This window comes from Heptranchias perlo, chromosome 20 (assembly GCF_035084215.1).
Source record: "Heptranchias perlo isolate sHepPer1 chromosome 20, sHepPer1.hap1, whole genome shotgun sequence".
Taxonomy (NCBI): domain Eukaryota; kingdom Metazoa; phylum Chordata; class Chondrichthyes; order Hexanchiformes; family Hexanchidae; genus Heptranchias; species Heptranchias perlo.
The window spans coordinates 25,918,393-25,936,232 of NC_090344.1; the positions used below are offsets into that span (position 1 = coordinate 25,918,393).

Below are 17,840 nucleotides of genomic sequence, written 5' to 3' on the forward strand. Positions count from 1 at the left end.
TGGATGACCTCGCTCTCCCCCACATTGAATTCTATTTGCCGCAGTTTTGCCCACTCACTGAATCTATCAATTCCCACTTTTACAACTTCCTGCTTCTAGCTACATTACTTATTGCTTCACCAGAAGGCTGCGTGAACAAATCACGGGTAACCGTTGCTTTTAGAGCTGATAGGATTCTGGATCGTTCCGGAATGAATGTTTTATTTGCTTTTTCACAATAAACAGAACCTTGCTGTAAAGTCTGCTTCCCGAGTTCTCAAATTTCAGGAAGGCGTCTCATTCTGCCCTCGACTTTTGATCTTGACCTGCGGTTGAAACTTTTGTAAAGAGGGAAAAGATGTCCCCAAATCACTCCACGAGAATCTCAAACGCTTTGGGAAGAAGTTCAGTTCAAACAATCAGGATTTTAAAGGCACCTCAATGACCTGCACTTTCATTGAATGAGTTTTGTTCGCCATTGCATTCGACCGTGAAATCGCTCTCCGCTTTCATCTCACTGAAGTGAAGAGTGTGACGGCCTTGTATCTATCAGCGTGTAAGTGACGAGTTTGGGGTAAGCACGGGTCGCCTTTATTTTTGAAATCTCAGCTAGCACAGTGGGAAAGAAAATTAGAATCAAACTGTCCCTGTAAGTGATGAATTGAAGGGAATATCGCTCCAAGCAGATCTGGACAATGTGCAGTGCAGCCGCACAAGAGTTCCAAACCCACCCTATCGCCACTCCACAATCGCATTAACTGAACTTTACTCTGGCCCAGTGTCTTTCAACATACAGGTGTTTAATGGCAAGGTGAGTTTAATTTTCAGAAAAAATACAGCACAGATTTTCACTCATGCAAGCTGCACACCCTTTAATTTGGAAAAGTAAACTGATTGGAAGAAAGCTGTTGCATTGAGCGCGGCAACCTGACGCTTTCACTTGGTGAATTGGTCCTTGAACAATTACAAGCTCCGGGTCTGAGACGCAATTTGCTCGCGCGTTCGTTTGTGAACTGCAAAGTTGGTGGTTCGAACCCACCCGGGGACGCTGAAGCGACATTTTACCTTAACATTCATTGTTTCGCATTTCTTCGGTTCGAATGTGTGTCTCATCTGCCAGAAAATGTACCGGAAACATAGCCAGCTGAGTGCGCCTGATTTTCCACCATTTATTCTGCGGTTGGATAACAGGCATCTGAAAAATATCCAAAATAAACGAGGTTGGCTTGAACGAAGTCGGAATACTTCTGTGACAGAGAAGGTTCGAAGGTTGCAGGCGAGCTCCTTCACACTGACATGGATATTTCTGTAGTGAGCGACATCAGACGATTTCCGCAATGAATGTCACTACCTTTATTTTGGAAAAGTGAAATGGTGTTCACATTCCGACAGTTTTCAGTTGATTTGTGAGAGATCGTTAAAGGATCAATCTCCGGTGAAGACGGCCTTTTTCTCTCTCTCTGTTGGCCGAATTCAAAATGAAATTGGAGCTGCACAAATCAGGCAAGAAATCAGGAATCACATTCGCAAACAAAATACGGCCGAAAGCTCGAACTCTCTCATCCCAAAGGATGTGGATTGTGGCTCAAATCAAATGTTCAAATCTGATATTGATCGATCTTTTTCCGGTTCGGTTACCAAGGGATATGAGTCCGAGGCGGGGAAACAGAGATGAGTAACTGATCACCACATGATCTAATTGAATGGGACAGCAGGTTCGAGGGTCTGAATGATCTTCTCCTGTCCCGATGTTCCTATACTGCTCAGTGCGGGGCTGGGCGACTGGTAAAAGGCATCAGATTGACTCTAGAATGAAAAGCGGGTGTTTCGAAGCAACCACCATAAGATGTTCGGACAAACTGAACCCCCACCGCAACGTCACCAACTGCCTCTCTGCAATAATAGGATGTGAAGGAGCCCTGCCGCTGGCCCGGCTAGCTCAGTCGGTAAAGCACGAAATTCCTAATCTCAGGGTCTGTGGGTTTAAACCACAGATTGGACGTTTTGTTTTCTATTTTTCACAGTGGGTGATGAAAGGTTCAAAGTGCAATCTCTTATCTCCAGTTCATGAAATCCAGGTATTTAAAAAAAACACTGAGCTGTGTGAAAGGAAACCGTGAGCGTTGCCAAATATCCAGTCCCGCCCGATACTATCTTCTCATTCCCTCCACATGGGACACGGCAGATACCGTTTCAATCGGCTTCATTTTTGCTGTTATGAAAAATGTTGATGCTGAGAAAGTGTAATATTTAGAAGATGCCAACTCTGGATCCATTCGCCTCTCTCATACCTCCTGAGCCCACCTTACCCTCTTTGATTCTCCCTGAGCTCCTTATCTTCTCTGATACCCTCAGAGATTCCATTGTCCTCTTTCAACCTTGTCAGCGCCCTTTACACTCTCTGATACCCGCTGGGTGCCCTTCACCCACTGATACTCCCTCAGAGTCCTTAATCTCTCTGATACCCTCTGGCAGTCCTTCCCCTCTCTGAGACCTCAATATATTCTCTGATACCTTCTGATTTTCCCCTCCCCTCTCCGAGCCCCGTTACACTCTCTGATGCCCTCTGGCTGTCCCGTCCCCTCTCTGTGATCCCCTTACACTCTAAGATGCCCTCTGAAAGTTCCTTTTTTCTCTGTGAGATCCCCTTGCCGCCAGTGCATCGCCACTAAGTAGCCATTAGAAGCTCTGAACCCTTCTCAGAACCCATTACCCTCCCTGATACCCAAGTGCGGTGTAATTTCACAGGTGGATCTACCGGTCTGTGTTAAGGATGAGATCCAGAGTTTGTTCGGTCGCTGTTGCTTCCGCCTTTCCAACTCCGAAAGCTCCACCGGCGGTCGGTACCGATCTTCCTCCTATAAACTGGGTGTGGATTTGTGAGTGCGCTGTTGTTTTATAAAATGTGTGAGTTTCTATATGACAGCGATGTTTATATATCAACTCTGGGTTTGTATGTATAATTGTGATGTTTTTATATGAAGTATGGGTTTGATTGGATTAGTGTGATGTTTATGTATTAACTGTCGGTGTGTATATATGCGTGTGATGTTTATGTATGAACTGTGGGTGTGTATATATGAGTGCGGTGTTTGTATATGAACTGTGGGTGTGTATATATGAGTGCGGTGTTTGTATATGAACTGTGGGTGTGTATATATGAGTGCGGTGTTTGTATATGAACTGTGGGTGTGTATATATGAGTGCGGTGTTTATATATGAACTGTGGGTGTCTGTATATGAGTGTAATGTTTATATATGAACTGTGGGAGTGTATATATGAGTGTGATGTTTATATATGAACTGTGGGTGTGTCTATATGAGTGTGATGTTTGTATATGAACAATAGGAGTGCATATATGAGTGTGATATTTATATATGATCTGCGGGTGTACATATATGAGTGCGATGTTTATATATGAACTATGGGCGTGTATATATGAGCGTGATGTCTAAGTATGAAATATGGGTGTATCTATATGAGTGTGATGTTTATACATGAACTGTGGGTGTGTATATATGAGTGCGATGTTTTTATATGAATTGCGGAATGAACAGGAGGGGCAATTCCGCCTGGGGTTATGTTTTCTTCCAAGACGATGACATAAAGTAAAATTTTGATATGGCGCTGAAATTGCTCAGTTGGGAGAGCGTTAGACTGAAGATCTAAAGGTCCTTGGTTCAATCCCGAGTTTCGGCAGTTTTTGGTTTCGTTTTTTCTTCCTTGCTTTTCAGTGAAATTTAATACCCGCCACTGACGGATTGGGGATGGAATAGAGAGACATCAAGGATGAAATTTTCGCAGAGAGGGAGAAGTCCCCAAATCGCTCAACCTGAATCTCAAACGCTTTGGGAAGAAGTTTAGTGCAAACAATCAGGAATTTCAAGGCACCTCAGTGACCTGCACTTTCTTTGAATGAGTTTTGTTCGCCTTTGCATTCGACCGTGAAATCGCTCTCGGTTTTCATCTCAATTAACCAGATTGGAGCCGCGTTGTATCTGTCAGCGTGGAAGTGACGAGTTTGGGGTAAGCACCGGTCACCTTTATTTTTGAAATCTCACCAGGCACCAGAGAAAAGGAACTTAGAATCAAACTGTCCCTGTCAGTGATGAATTGAAGGGAATATCGCTACAAGCAGATCTGGACAACTCGTAGTGCAGCCGGACACGAGTTCTAAATCCACCCTCTCGCCACTCGGCAATCGCATTAACTGAAATTTACTCTGACCCAGTGTCACCGCGCTGAAATCAAGTCTTTCTCGGTTACATTTTTTCTTAATGTCACATTTAATGGTTTAACAGTGAAAACCGCCGTCCGCTTCACTGTAAGTGGAAGAGACCACTTTGTAGACACCCTGTAGTGTCACAGACCTGCTCGTTGGACCTGCTCATTTCAACTCCTCTCATTTTCTGCAAATTTGAATATTACGGAAATCGAGAATGGTGAATCACAGCTGGAAAAATCAATCCTCTCTACTGCTGGGGGACTGAGTCTTCCAACATACAGGCATTTAGGGGCAAGGGGAGTTTGATTTTCAGAAATAAGACAGCACAAGCTGCATACCCTTTATGATGGAAAAGTAAACTGATAGTAAGACAGCTGTCATATTGATCGCTGCAAGCTGAAGCTTTAGCTCGGTGAATTACCGATTCAGGATCTACAATGTGATCTCTCTGTGGCGCAAATGGATAGTGCTTTCGGCTATTTAACTGAAAAAATGGTGATTCAAACCCACCTGGTGACGACTGGGTAACTTTTACCTTAACATTCATTGCCTCACATTTCCAAGTTTCGAATGTGTCTCTTATCAGCAAGAAAATGTACCGTAATCATTGCCAGCTGAGCGTGGCTGGTATTCCACCATTTGATCTGCGGTCGATAACAGGCATCTGAACAATATCCAAAAAACCGAGATTGGCTTGAAGGAAATCGGTATATTTCTTTACAGACAAGGTTCAAAAGGAGGAATCACTGTTAAAGTAAAATTGTTTTCATGTTCCGACAGGTTTCAGTTTATTTTTGAAAGATCATTAAAGGATCCTGCATCGCTGCCTCCGTTAATACCAGCAGCTCGAAGCCGCATTTTTTACGCAGCAACAATCTCATCAGTTTTCCGCTGTTCCCCAGCTCCCCGAGTGAGTGAGGCCGTGACAACAGCAACATTGTCCGGCCCTGCTCTCTCCAATCACCGGCTGCCGACGGAAAGCAGCGAATGCAGTCTCAGACCGAGTTTTGCTGCCTCTCCCTGGGAAAATGAATACCACTGCCCGACCAAACCTCCACATACACAGGAGCACGGGCACAGGAAAATCCGGGGAGATTGCATTCTGGTCACTTGGTCTTCCAGCAGGATTTACCAAGAACCAGAGAGAGTGAAACGGTAATCAGGCCCTCCTGAGAAAATCAGGGTCATTAAACTAAAGCTTTTGGAGTCAGGATGACTGAATGGTTTAAGGCACTGCGTTCAGGTAGTAGTTTCCCTTTGGAGGTGTGGGTTTGAATCGCACTTCTGACGTTCAGTCCTTTACAATTACAAAACTATTTTTGTGCCCTCGGCTGGAGGTGATTTTTCTGCTCAGTTGATTTGTTCCTTCCAGAAAACCAACCCGACATCCGTCCCCGGCAGGTTTGTTTATATTTGTAGTTAGAATGTGTATTGTTGGGGGTCAGCAGAACACGGCCCGTGGAATCAATCCACTGTGGCATTGAGCAGTATTGGCCAATACCATAGACAATAGCCTCATCTGGCTAAATGGGAATCCAGAAGTAGTTAACTGCAATTGCGATTATTAAATAAAAACATGAGTAATGGGCACAGACTTTGTGCCTGTGATCTCAACACTAAAATTTGCATGACGTATGCATGTGAACTTTAACCCTTTCTTGTGTTGTTGATAAAATTGTAAGATGGAAAGCAGAGTGTGCGAGTGTTTTGATCGTTGTGAGGAATTTACTTCCTCGGGTACTGAATGGTGGGAGATGTGTGTTATGAGGTATAAACATATGAAGTACATCTCACTGTATATTGTGTGTGTGTAAAATGTTTTCTACTTAAATCCCTTCATGTGGCTCAAAGGGTATCGCCAAAGCCACACCTGCAGCTTGTCAGCAATTTCTATCGGATCACACTGGCATAGAGCATGGCGGAGTTTTATTTATATTCGTTCATGGGATGTGGGCGCCGCTGGCGAGGCCGGCATTTATTGCCCATCCCTAATTGCCCTTGAGAAGGTAGTGGTGAGCCGCCTTCTTGAACCGCTGCAGTCTGTGTGGTGACGGTTCTCCCACTGTGCTGTTCGGAAGGGAGTTCCAGGATTTTGACCCAGCGATGATGAAGGAACGGCGGTATATTTCCAAGTCGGGATGGTGTGTGACTTGGAGGGGAATGTGCAGGTGGTGTTGTTCCCATGTGCCTGCTGCTCTTGTCCTTCTAGGTGGTAGAGGTCGGTGTGCAGTCGCACCCCCAGCTTTGGAAGACAGCGAAACTTTACACTGGATGCACGAAGCAAGTAACAGCTCTTGGTGATCCAGATGCATGATTCTCGCTGAGGGGCTTCAGTTGATTAATATCCGAAAGTTCAACGTTCAAATGCCCGATGAGCCTTGATGTCCCACTAATTTGAGTGAAAAGACAGCAATTGGCTTCTGACATCTTTTCAGTATTGCTGTTGGTAGGATTGAATTACATGCAGAGCATGTCTGAGCACCAGAGGACCGAGTGCTGAAGTTCTCAGGGCGCAACACATGTAAAGTAAATAAAATGTCTCAAGATGATGAAGAGATTGATGCTGAATGTGAATTTCCCCCAGGTCAGGCGGTCTCATTGATATTAGATGACGGGATAAAGAACGACATATCGAAGTTTGCCGATGGCCCCAAAATGGGGAGCGTTGTAAGCAGTGTAGATGAACGCATAACATTCCAGAGAAACATTAATATAATAAATGAATGGCCAAAACCGTGGCAAATGGATTTCAATTTTGGCAAGTGTGAGGTCATCCACTTTGGACTTCACAAAGATAGATCAGAATACTTTACAAAAGGTGAAAAATTCGAAACTGTGGAGTTCCAAAGGAACTTAAGTTTCCATGTACATAGATCAATAACATGTCAAGGACAGGTACAGGAAATAATCAAAAAGGCTAATGGAATGGTGGCCTATATATTTAGAGGACTAGAATAAAAGGGAATAGACGTTATTCTAGAGCTACACAAAGCTCTGGTTGGACCAAACCTGGAGTACTCTGTTCAGTTCTGGACACCGAACCTTAGGAAGGATATACTGTCCTTGGACGGAGTGCAGTGTAGATTTACCAGAATGATACCTGGACTCTAAGCGTTAAATTGCTAGGAGAGATTACACAAACTATGGTTCTATTCCCTGCAATTTAGTCGATTAAAGGCTGATGTGATCGAAATTATCAAGGTATTAAGAGGAACTGATGGGGTAGTTGCAAAGAAACTATTTCCGCTGGTTGAGGTCTCTAGGACTTGGGGGCATTGCCTAAACATTAGAGTCAGGACTTTCAGGAGTGAAGTTATGACACACTTCGACAAGCAAAGGGAGGTAGAAGTCTCTTCCACAAACGGCAGTTGATGCGAGCTAAATTGTTAATTTCAAACTCGTGATTGAGAGATTTTTGTTAACCAAAGGTATTTAGAGATATGGGACTAAGGCGGGTTCAGGGAGTTCGGTCACAACTCAGCCATGATCTCATTGAGTTGCGGAACAGGCTGGAAGGACCAAACACCAAACTCCTGTTCCGAAGTTCCTCCTTGGTGCCGAATGCAAAATGATCGTGCATTGGCTGGGAATCGAACCCGGCTGTCCCGCGTGGTAGTCAAGAATTCTACCCCTGAAGCACCAATGCTGGCTTGTGTAGTGCTTGCATGTTTCTAAATGGAATCCTGTCTGAACGAACATGCCGTTTTGCAGCTGCGATGGCCGAGTGGTCAAAGCTGTTGTCTCAAAACTCCAATGGGGTTTCCCTGCCTCGGTTTGAATTCGGCTCGCAGTGCTTCGGCTTAAAGTTCTCTTCAATGCTCAAATACATTAAATGGAATTAATTGACCGCGTTTACCTCTCTCTCAGCATGAGAGACACTTCAAAAGTGGCCGGTGCTTTTAAACGGTCGTCCAGTCTTCTCTTCTAAGATTTCAAGACCCGAGAAGGAATCTTTCCAAATCTCTAACTTAAATTCTGCTAGTTTGCAAAACCTGACATTTATACTCTTTATTTTATTTGCATGCATCTCTCCATCTTTCCCTGTCTCTGTCTCTTGTCTCTCTGTGTGACCCCTGATAGACTTCTCAGACTTCCTTGAACGGCGAAGGCTCATCTCACCTGCTACACCAGCAGAGAAGTGTAAAAAAAGGCACTGAGACGGTTGGAAAAGTAAAGGTGCAACCCAGCTGCTGCAGCTATTGTCTACACACTTCAGTCTCTTCGCTCTCACAGTGAAACAAAGCACCAATTTGATTGAAGTATACTTATGGTAGAGTGTATGTTATCACGATGCCGAGACAGACGGCAATCATAACATAGAATCCTAGAAAGTTAGACGATAGAAGGAAGCCATTCTGCACATCGTGCCAGTGCCGGCCGAAAAAGCTGTACCAAGCCTCATCCCAATTTCCAGCGTTTGGTCCCTAATCCAGTTGGTTACGGGTCTTGACGTGCATATTGAAGTTTTTATTTTTCAATGCGATGAGGGTTTCTGCCTCTCCCACCCTTTCAGGCAGTGATTTCCAGACCCCCACCACCTGCTGGGTGGAAAAAAAATCTACCGCTCCCCTCTAATCCTTCTACCAATTATCCTAGATCTATGTAACCTGATTATTGACATCCGTGCTAAGGTAAATAGGTTCTTACTATCCACTCTATCTAGGCCCTTCTTAATTATATACACCTCAATTAAATCTCCCAACAGCCTCCTCAGTTCCAAAGCAAACAACTCGAGCCTATCCCATCCAATCTCATAGCTAAAATTCTCATGTTCTGTCAACAGTGTCGTAAATCTCCTCTGTACCATCTCTAGTGCAATCACATCTTTCCTGCAATGTGGTGACCACAACTGTATGCAGTATTCTTGCTGTGGCCTAACTGTAGTTTCATAAATTTCTACCATAACCTCTCTGCTCTTACATTCTATGCCTCGGCTAATAAAGGAAAGTATCTTGTATGCCTTTTTAACCACCTTAACTACCTGTCCTCTTACCTTCAGGGATCTGTGGACATGCACTCCAAGGTCCCTCTTTTCATCAACACCTCTCAGTATCCTCCAAAGCAATGTAGTTTCAAAGCAACCAATTCTGAAACGTCTTACTTGATAATACAAGTCGGACAGATGAAACCAATTTCTTAAAGGGAGACGAATATTGGTGACACTAAATAGTTAGTGTACAACTTGATATTACTGCATACCGGAATAGAAAACGAGGTTGGATGGATAGAAAAGTTCTGAAAGGATGGCTGATCTGCTTTGTGAGACAGCGAAACTTTACACTGGCTGCACGAAGCAAGCAACAGCGCTTGGTTGATCCAGATGCATGATTCTCGCTTTGGGGCTTTTGTTGATTAATATCCAAGAAGTTCCGGGTTCAAATCCCCGATGAGCCTTGCTGTCCCACGACTTTGAGTGAAATGACACCAATTGGCTTCTGACATCTTCTCAGTATTGCTGTTGGTAGGATTGAATTACATGCAGAGCATGTTTGAGCTCCAGAGGACAGAGTGATGGAGTTCCCAAGACGCAACACATGTAAAGTAAATAAAATGTCTCAAGATGATGAAGAGATTGATGCTGAATGTGAATTTCCCCCAGTTCAGGCGGTCTCATTGATATTAGATGACGGGTTAGAGAACGACATATCGAAGTTTGCCGATGGCCCCAAAATGGGCAGCGTTGTGAGCAGTGTAACATTCCAGAGATACATTAATATAATAAATGAATGGCCAAAACCGTGGGGAATGGATTTCAATTTTGGCAAGTGTGAGGTCATCCACTTTGGACCTCACAAAAATAGGTTAGAATACCTTACAAAAGGTGAAAAATTCGAAACTGCGGAGTTCCAAAAGAACTTAGGTGTCCATGTACATAGATCATTAACATGTCATGGGCAGGTACAGGAAATTATCAAAAAGGCTAATGGAATGGTGGCCTACATATTTAGAGGACGAGAATACAAGGGAATAGACATTATTCTAGAGCTACACAAAGCTCTGGTTGGACCACACCTGGAGTACTGTGTTTAGTTCTGGGCACCGCTCCTTTGAAAGGATATACTGTCCTTGGAGGGAGTGCAGTGTAGATTTACTAGAATGATAACTGGACACGAAGCGTTAAATTGCTAGGAGAGATTACACAAACTATGGTTGTATTCCCTGCAATATAGTAGATTAAGGGCTGATGTGATCGAAATTATCAAGATATTAAGAGGAACTGATGAGTTATTTGTATAGAAACTATTTCCGCTCGTTGGGCTGTCTCGGACTTGGGGGCAGAGCCTAAAAATTGGAGTCAGACTTTCAGAAGTGAATTTGGGACAACTGTCCACAAGCAAAGGGAGGTAGAATTGTGGCAGTCTCTTCAACAAACGGCAGTTGACGCGAGCTCAATTGTTAATTTCAAACCCGTGATTGAGAGATTTTTGCTGACCAAAGGTATTCAGAGATATGGGGCTCAGGCGGGCACAGAGAGTTTGGTCACAACTCAGCCATGATCTCATTCAGTTGCGGAACAGGATGGAAGGACCAAACACCAGACTCCTCTTCCGAAGTTCCTCCTTGGTGCAGAATGCAAAATGATCGTGCATTGGCCGGGAATCGAACCCAGGTCTCCCGCGTGGCAAGCGAGAATTCTACCCCTGAACCACCAATGCTGGCTTATACAACAGCTGCATGTTTCTCTATGGAATCCTATCTGAACGAACATGCCGTTTCCAGCTCCGATGAACGATTGGTTCAAGCGGTGGTCTCAAAACTGCAATGGGGTTTTCCTGCCGAGGTTTCAATTCTGTTCGCAGTGCTACGGTTTAAAGATCTCTTCAATGCTCAAATACATTAAGTGGAATTAATTGACCACATTAACCTCTCTCCCATCATGAGAGATACTTCAACGTGGCCGGTGCTTTTAATTGGGCGTGCAATCTTATCTTCCAAGATTTCAAGACCGAGAAGCAATATCTCCCAATCTGTAACTTGAATTCTGCTAGATTGAAAAACCTGACATTTATACTCTTTATTTTCCTTGCATGCATCCCTCTATCTTTCCCTGTCTCTGTCTCTTGCCTCTCTGTGTGTCCCCTGATGGACTTCTCAGGCTTCCTGAACGGCGAAAGCTGAAAGAAACTGCAACACCAGGAGAGAAGGTAATGAAAAGTACTGAGACGGTAGCAAAAGTAAAGGTGCAACCCAGTTGCAGCAGCCAATGTCAACACACTTATGTCTCTTCGCTCTCACAGTGAAACAAAGCACCAATTTGATTAAAGTATACTTATGGGAGAGTGCATATTATCACGATGCCGAGGCAGACGGCATTCATATCATAGAATCCTCGAAAGTTACACCACAGAAGGAAGCCATTTTGCACATCGTGCCTGTGTCGGCCGAAAAATCGGTACCGAGCCTCAAACCCCTTTCCAGCGTTTGGTCCCTGATCTTGTCGGTTACGGATCTTCACGTGCATATTGAAGTTTTTATTTTTCAATGCGATGAGGGTTTCCGCCTCTCCCACCCTTTCAGGCAGTGATTTTCCGACACCCATCACCCTCTGGGTGGAAAAAAATTCTTTCGCTCCCCTCTAATCCTTCCACTAATTACCTTAGATCCATGTATCCTGATTATTGACCTCTCTGTTAAGGGAAATAGGTCCTTACTATTCACTCTATCTCGGCTCGTCATAATTGTATACACCTCAATTAAATCTCCCAACAGCCTCCTCAGTTCCAAAGCAAACAACCCCAGCCTATCAAATCTAATCTCATAGCTAAAATTCTCCAGTTTGGCAACATTGTCGTAAATCTCCTCTGTACCATCTCTCGTGCAATCACATCTTTCCTGTAATGTGGTGACCACACCTGTATGCAGTATTCTTGCTGTGGCCTAACTATTGTTTTATAAATTTCTACCAGAACCTCCCTGCTCCTATATTCTATGCCTCGGCTAATAAAGGAGTTTATACTTGATGGCTTCTTAACCACCTTATCGACCTGTTCTGCTACCTTCTGGGATCTGTGGACATTCACTCCACTGTTCTGCTGTTTCTCTACATCTCTCAGTCTCCTCCCAATCAATGTAGTTTAAGAGCAACTAATTCTGAAACGTCTTACTTCATAATTCAAGTCGTACAGTCGAAACCAATTTGGTAAAGGGAGACTAATATTGGTGACTGGAAGTAGTTAATGCACAACTTGATCTTGCTGGGTACCGGAATATAAAACGAGATTGAATGGACAGAAGAGGTCTGAAAGAATGGCAGATCGGCTGTGGGAGGCAGCATACCTTTAAATTGGCTGCACGTTTTTAGTATTAGCGGTTCGTTGGTTTCGGGATATTATTCTCGCTTATGAAGGTTATGCTAGGCGCTATACGCAAGATCTCAGCTTCAAATCCCGCACGATCCATGCTGTTTCACTGCTTTTAGTGAAAAGTCACCAATTAGCTTCCGACATCTTTTCGGTTTTTCTGTTGGTCGAATTGAATTCTGTCCAGAGAATGCTTGAGCTCCAGAGGACAGAGTGCGGAAGTTTCCAAGGCGCAACACACGTGAAGTAAATAAAATGGGCCCGATTTTACCAGGGGTGCGGGTACTCGGCGGGTCGGCCAGCGGGCGCGGTGAAATTAGTGGGTTGCCCGCGCGATCGTAGCAGGCAACACACTAATTGGATCCACTGACCTGCTCCTCCGGGTTCCCCGATGCTGATCTGCGCGTTGGGCGGGCTGCGCATGCGCAGTAAGATCTGTCAGCTGGAGGCGCTCTATTTAAAGGGGCAGTCCTCCACTGACAGATGCTGCCACAAACAGCAAAAATTACATCATGGAGCAGCCCAAGGGGAAGGCTGCTCCCAGTTTAATGATGCCTCACCCCAGGTATCATTAGATGGGGTGAGGAGGAGGGGGAGGACAGAGATCTTCCCCCCGGCGGGCGGGAGGAAGCGGCCCACCTCTGCCACCAAGAAGGCCTGGCTCGAGGTGGCAGAGGGGGTCACCTGCGCCACAAACATATCGCCCACCTGCATACAGTGCAGGAGGCGCTCCAATGACCTCAGTAGGTCAGCAACAGTGAGAACACGTAGTCTTTCCCCTACACTCCGCCTGCCACAACACTGCCCCCACCCCACATCTCCTTCGGCACTGCCAACACTACTCTGTCACATGACCCCTCATACCCACTCAAACCTCATCCTCAACTTACCTGCACCTACTCACCTCGCGAGTACTCACCCCGCCACTACCACGCAACCCAATCCTCATACAATCTCATGGCTCTATCCCATACTCACCCTCTCGTGCATCTCTCTCACGGCCAGCCTCACTCAACCTGCCACCACCTGTGCTGCAGCCACAGGGCATGCATCACATATGTGCAGTAGGCAGCGTAAGGCAAACGTATCGTGAGCATGAAGGGGATGCACAAGGGTGTTTGAGGGATTGTCATGGTTCTTACTTCTATTGAATTAAAGAACAACTCACATCACACATTATATTGGCACCACTACTGCCATGTCTTCGCGAATCCTGTCCGGTTTGTACAATAATGCCCGCTCCTGGGTATCCCTATGAGGACCCACCACTGATGCCACCCAGTGTGTCACTGCAGAGTGGGTGTAGGTGTATTTGGAGGGTTCTTCTGCGCAGACGACTGAGAGACATCGGGGATGTCCCCGGTTGCAGCCTGGAAGGCTGTGGAGCAGAAGTTCGGGAGGGCAGTGGTGACTTTGACAGCGACAGGTAGGAAGATGGTGCACGGGCCAGCCAGGAGCAGCTCGGCATGAAAGAGGCTGCAGATGTCCACGGCTACATGTCGAGTGACTCTGAGCTTCCGTGTGCACTGCTGCTCAGAGAGGTCCAGGAGGCTGAGCCTCGGTCTGTGGAACGTGTGGCGAGGGTAGTGCCCTCTGTGACGCATCTCTCTCTGCGGTAGCCCTCCCTCCTGCTGTGCAGGTGGATGTGTCACAGCACTCTGTTGTGGAGCTCCACTTGTCAGAGGTTGACGGCGTGGATGGCGAGGCTGGTGAGGCTGGTGATGCCGTTCGCCCTCCGAGGAGGTCATGACTGCAGCTACGGCGGCCCCCATCCGCAAGATGTACATCTGAGGGGTTCCGCAAGGTAGGTACATGTCTCCGGACCCCGGGGTAAGTGTGCAGGTTGGTGACTTCGACCATCAGGAGGAGGGTGGTGGAGGCCAAACTTTGTCCCAAGTGACAGAGCGGCCTCCTGCAATGGCTGAGGGTCTCCCCCCACCCCACCTGTCAAATGGACCTTTGCAGCTTCCACAGGCTGACGGCTGCAACACGTCCATTTCAACTGGGACTGTTTCCCCCAGTGTGTGAAACAGTCCCATGTTTATCCAAAATCACACACAGTCCCTTAATCAGGTCAGTTAATGACCTGAACAACCAAAGTAAATACACTCAATTGGCATCCCGTTGGCATTAATTGCCTGCGGGATTCCCACCAGCGGGGGCTGCGCCACGCACCCCCGCACGTCAGCGCGGAACCCGGACGTGGGCGGGATCGAGGCGCGATCCGGTCCCGCTCCGGGATTTCGGGATTTTCGGGGCCCCCCCGCCGAGAACGCACCCAGTAGCGGGTGCTAAAATCGGGCCCAATGTATTTATATTTGCAATAGTGCCTCTGCTAGCTCTTCCCTAACTACTTTTGATATGTATTGATCCACTTTCTCCAGACCTGAGGTTTTATCCTCTCTAAGTTTGATTAGTTTATTAATTAACTCTCCCTTTTTTTCTTAAATGTCTTTACACCTTTTCTGATCTCTTCTTCTAATGTCCTGCCCACCTTGTTAGTCTCCTCTGGTAAATACTGAGGCAAAGTAAGCATTCATTTTTTCTGCCATTTCACTGTCATTATCTGTGAGTTTATCTTGTGTATCCCTTCGTGGCTCAATTCATTTGGTAAGTACCCTTTTGTTATTGATGTGTCTGCAGAATAATTTATTATTTCTTTTTATATTCCTTGAGAATTAATTTCCTAGATTCTCATCGCTTTCTGAATTGTTTTTTAACACCCTTCCTAACCTCTTCCTATTGGCTTTTGCCCAGTGCCTGACACCTCCCTGAAAGTCTGAAGGCTCCCCCAGAGTCTGACTCCTCCCCCAGAGTCTGACTCCTCCTCCAGAGCCTGACCGCTCCCCCAGAGCCTGACTCCACCCTCAGAGTCTGACTTCGCCCCCAGAGTCCGGACTCCGCCCCCAGAGACCTGACTCTCCCGCACAGTTTCTGACACCTCCCCAATGTCTGACTCCTCCTCCATAGTCTGACTCCTCCCCCAGAGTCTGACTCCGCCCCCAGAGTCTGACCCCTCCCCCAGACACTGTCTCCTCCCCAGAGGCTGATTCTTCCACAAAAGCCGGACTCCTCCTCCAGAATTTGACTCCTTCCCCTGAGCCTGATTCCTCCGCTTGCCTCAGTTTCTTTGACTTTGATCAGGCACTGTACAGACGCAGAATCTTACGATCATAGACTGGTTACAGCACAGAAGGAGGCCGTTTGGTCCATCGAGCCGGTGCCAGCTCTCTGTAAGAGCAATCGAGTTAGTTCCATTCCCCCGCTCTTTCCTTGTAGTCTTGCAAATTTAAACCCTTCAAGTGTTGATCCAATTCCCTTTTTAAAAGCTGCAATTGAATCTACCTCCACCGTCCTATCAGGCAGCACATTCCAGATAAGGAACACTTACTTTAAGATAATTAAAAGGTTCCATATGGCGGACAGAGAGAGGAAATGTTTCTATCTTGCGGCGGAGGCCAAAACGAGAGGTCATCGATATCAGATGGTCTCTGATGTGGTGAGAATGAGGAACTCGCCACCACGAGGAGCAGTCGGAGCAAACAGGACAGATGGATCAAAGGGGAAGATGGAGGAGATGAATTGGGGAGGGAGGAGGCTCGTGTGGAGCTTGAACTGTGGCATGGACCAAACGGGATGAGTGGCCTGTTTCCCTGCTGTCGACTCGACGTAAACATCAATCCTGTTGCTGCACGGAAAGCGGACTGAGTTTGTGATTCCCGAGATAAGAACTTAAAAGGTAGAGAGGGCATCTGGATTTGAACCAAAGACCTCTTAATCAGCAGTCAAACGCTCTACCACTGAGTTACACCCCCCACCTCTGTGATGATTTCTTGCACACACAAGTTAACGGAGCTCAGTACCTGGCCGTCACCAATGTTGATACAACCAACCTGAATAGAAGTTTCATCAGTTATTCAGGGAGACAAACAAGTACGGCAATCAGAAATGTTTCATGAATGGAGTGAGTCACACTATTGTGTATAGGTGCGATGTACAACCCAACATGGACAGTGTTGTCACTGAGCATCAGTGAACACATCCTTACCACAGAACGCAGAACTCGAAGCACCAGATAAACGACACCTGAATTTCAAATGGACGTTTCTCCAGCTGCAGTCAAATGCTATCTCACTGTGCTCTGCTCCCAGCTCTTTAGATCGTTGCAGTCAACACAAGAAACACCAGGTTCAATGTGCAGTTTCTCAACATCATGCTCTCAGTGCCATATATGGAAGTGTACAGAATATCGCACCAATGTAATAAATATTCATCCAGCAGGCATTAGGCAAGTGTGGACAGGAGGAGACAGTGTGTGAAGCGACTGTAACTTGTATGAAGTCAATAAACTCGTTTGCAGGTTGCGGAACAGAAGCAGGTCTTAATGAATGGAAACGTGTGTAAATTGCAGAATTCACATCCTGGCCATGAAATAAGAGGCTGTGAAAGTTCAAAGTGTGAATCCTCCAGGAATTGAAAGTGGAAAATGCGAAAAAAAGTCTATTTTCATCCATCAGATGCAAGCAGAAAGTTCTGGTGACAGGGTTGCGGCCGTCTTTCTCAATCATTGTTTTAAACCTTATTATGTTATGATCGCTATTACCTCGATGTTTCCCTACCCTGACATTTCTTAACTCCTCCGTTTCACTTCCCATTACGAGATCCAGCAGTGATTCATCTCTTGTCTGCCTGTCTTTGTTTTATCATTTCATCACTCCAGCCTGCTCTCCCTGCCTCACTCTCCCACTCAATCACTCACTCATTCACTTCTTCAATCACACACTCACTCATTCACTCACACACTCACTCACAAACTCACTCATTCACTCACTTACTCAGTCGTTCATTCGCTCATTCACTAACTCACTCACTCATTCACTCATGCACTTACTCGTTTACTCGCACACTCAATCACTCACACTTTCACTTAATCCCTCACTCGCTCATTCACTCATGCACTCACTCACTCAGTCACTCTCACTCACTCACTCAGTCTCACTCACTCACTCACTCACTCAGGCACTCACTCACTCACTTATTTACTCTCACTCACTCACTCACTCACTCACTCACTCACTCACACAATCATTCCACCCGAAGAGATTGAGAAAGACATAATTAAGACAAGGACCAAAGTGATAAATTGGATCAAAGCTCCTTTTGAGGGGATCAGAATGGAACTACGTCAGATAAACTGGAAAACATTTTGACAGACAAAGAGATAGAACAGCAGAGGTAAATGTTTAAAACGGAGATCAGGAGAAATATATTCCTCAAAATAACATGAACAAACTAGTCAATAATGAAACACCATTTGGTTGCCCATCCCAATATG

At 45.8% G+C, this 17,840-nt stretch overlaps 3 non-coding genes across 3 annotated transcripts; 1 reads left to right on the forward strand and 2 right to left on the reverse strand.

The window, feature by feature from the left end:
• Positions 1–3,606: 3,606 nt before the first annotated feature.
• trnaf-gaa (transfer RNA phenylalanine (anticodon GAA)) lies at positions 3,607–3,679 on the forward strand. Its single transcript has one exon. It is a non-coding gene; the product is annotated as a tRNA-Phe (tRNA).
• Positions 3,680–10,790: 7,111 nt separating this feature from the next.
• trnag-gcc (transfer RNA glycine (anticodon GCC)) lies at positions 10,791–10,861 on the reverse strand. The gene has a single exon. It is a non-coding gene; the product is annotated as a tRNA-Gly (tRNA).
• Positions 10,862–16,248: 5,387 nt separating this feature from the next.
• Positions 16,249–16,320, reverse strand: trnas-gcu (transfer RNA serine (anticodon GCU)). The gene has a single exon. It is a non-coding gene; the product is annotated as a tRNA-Ser (tRNA).
• Positions 16,321–17,840: the final 1,520 nt, after the last annotated feature.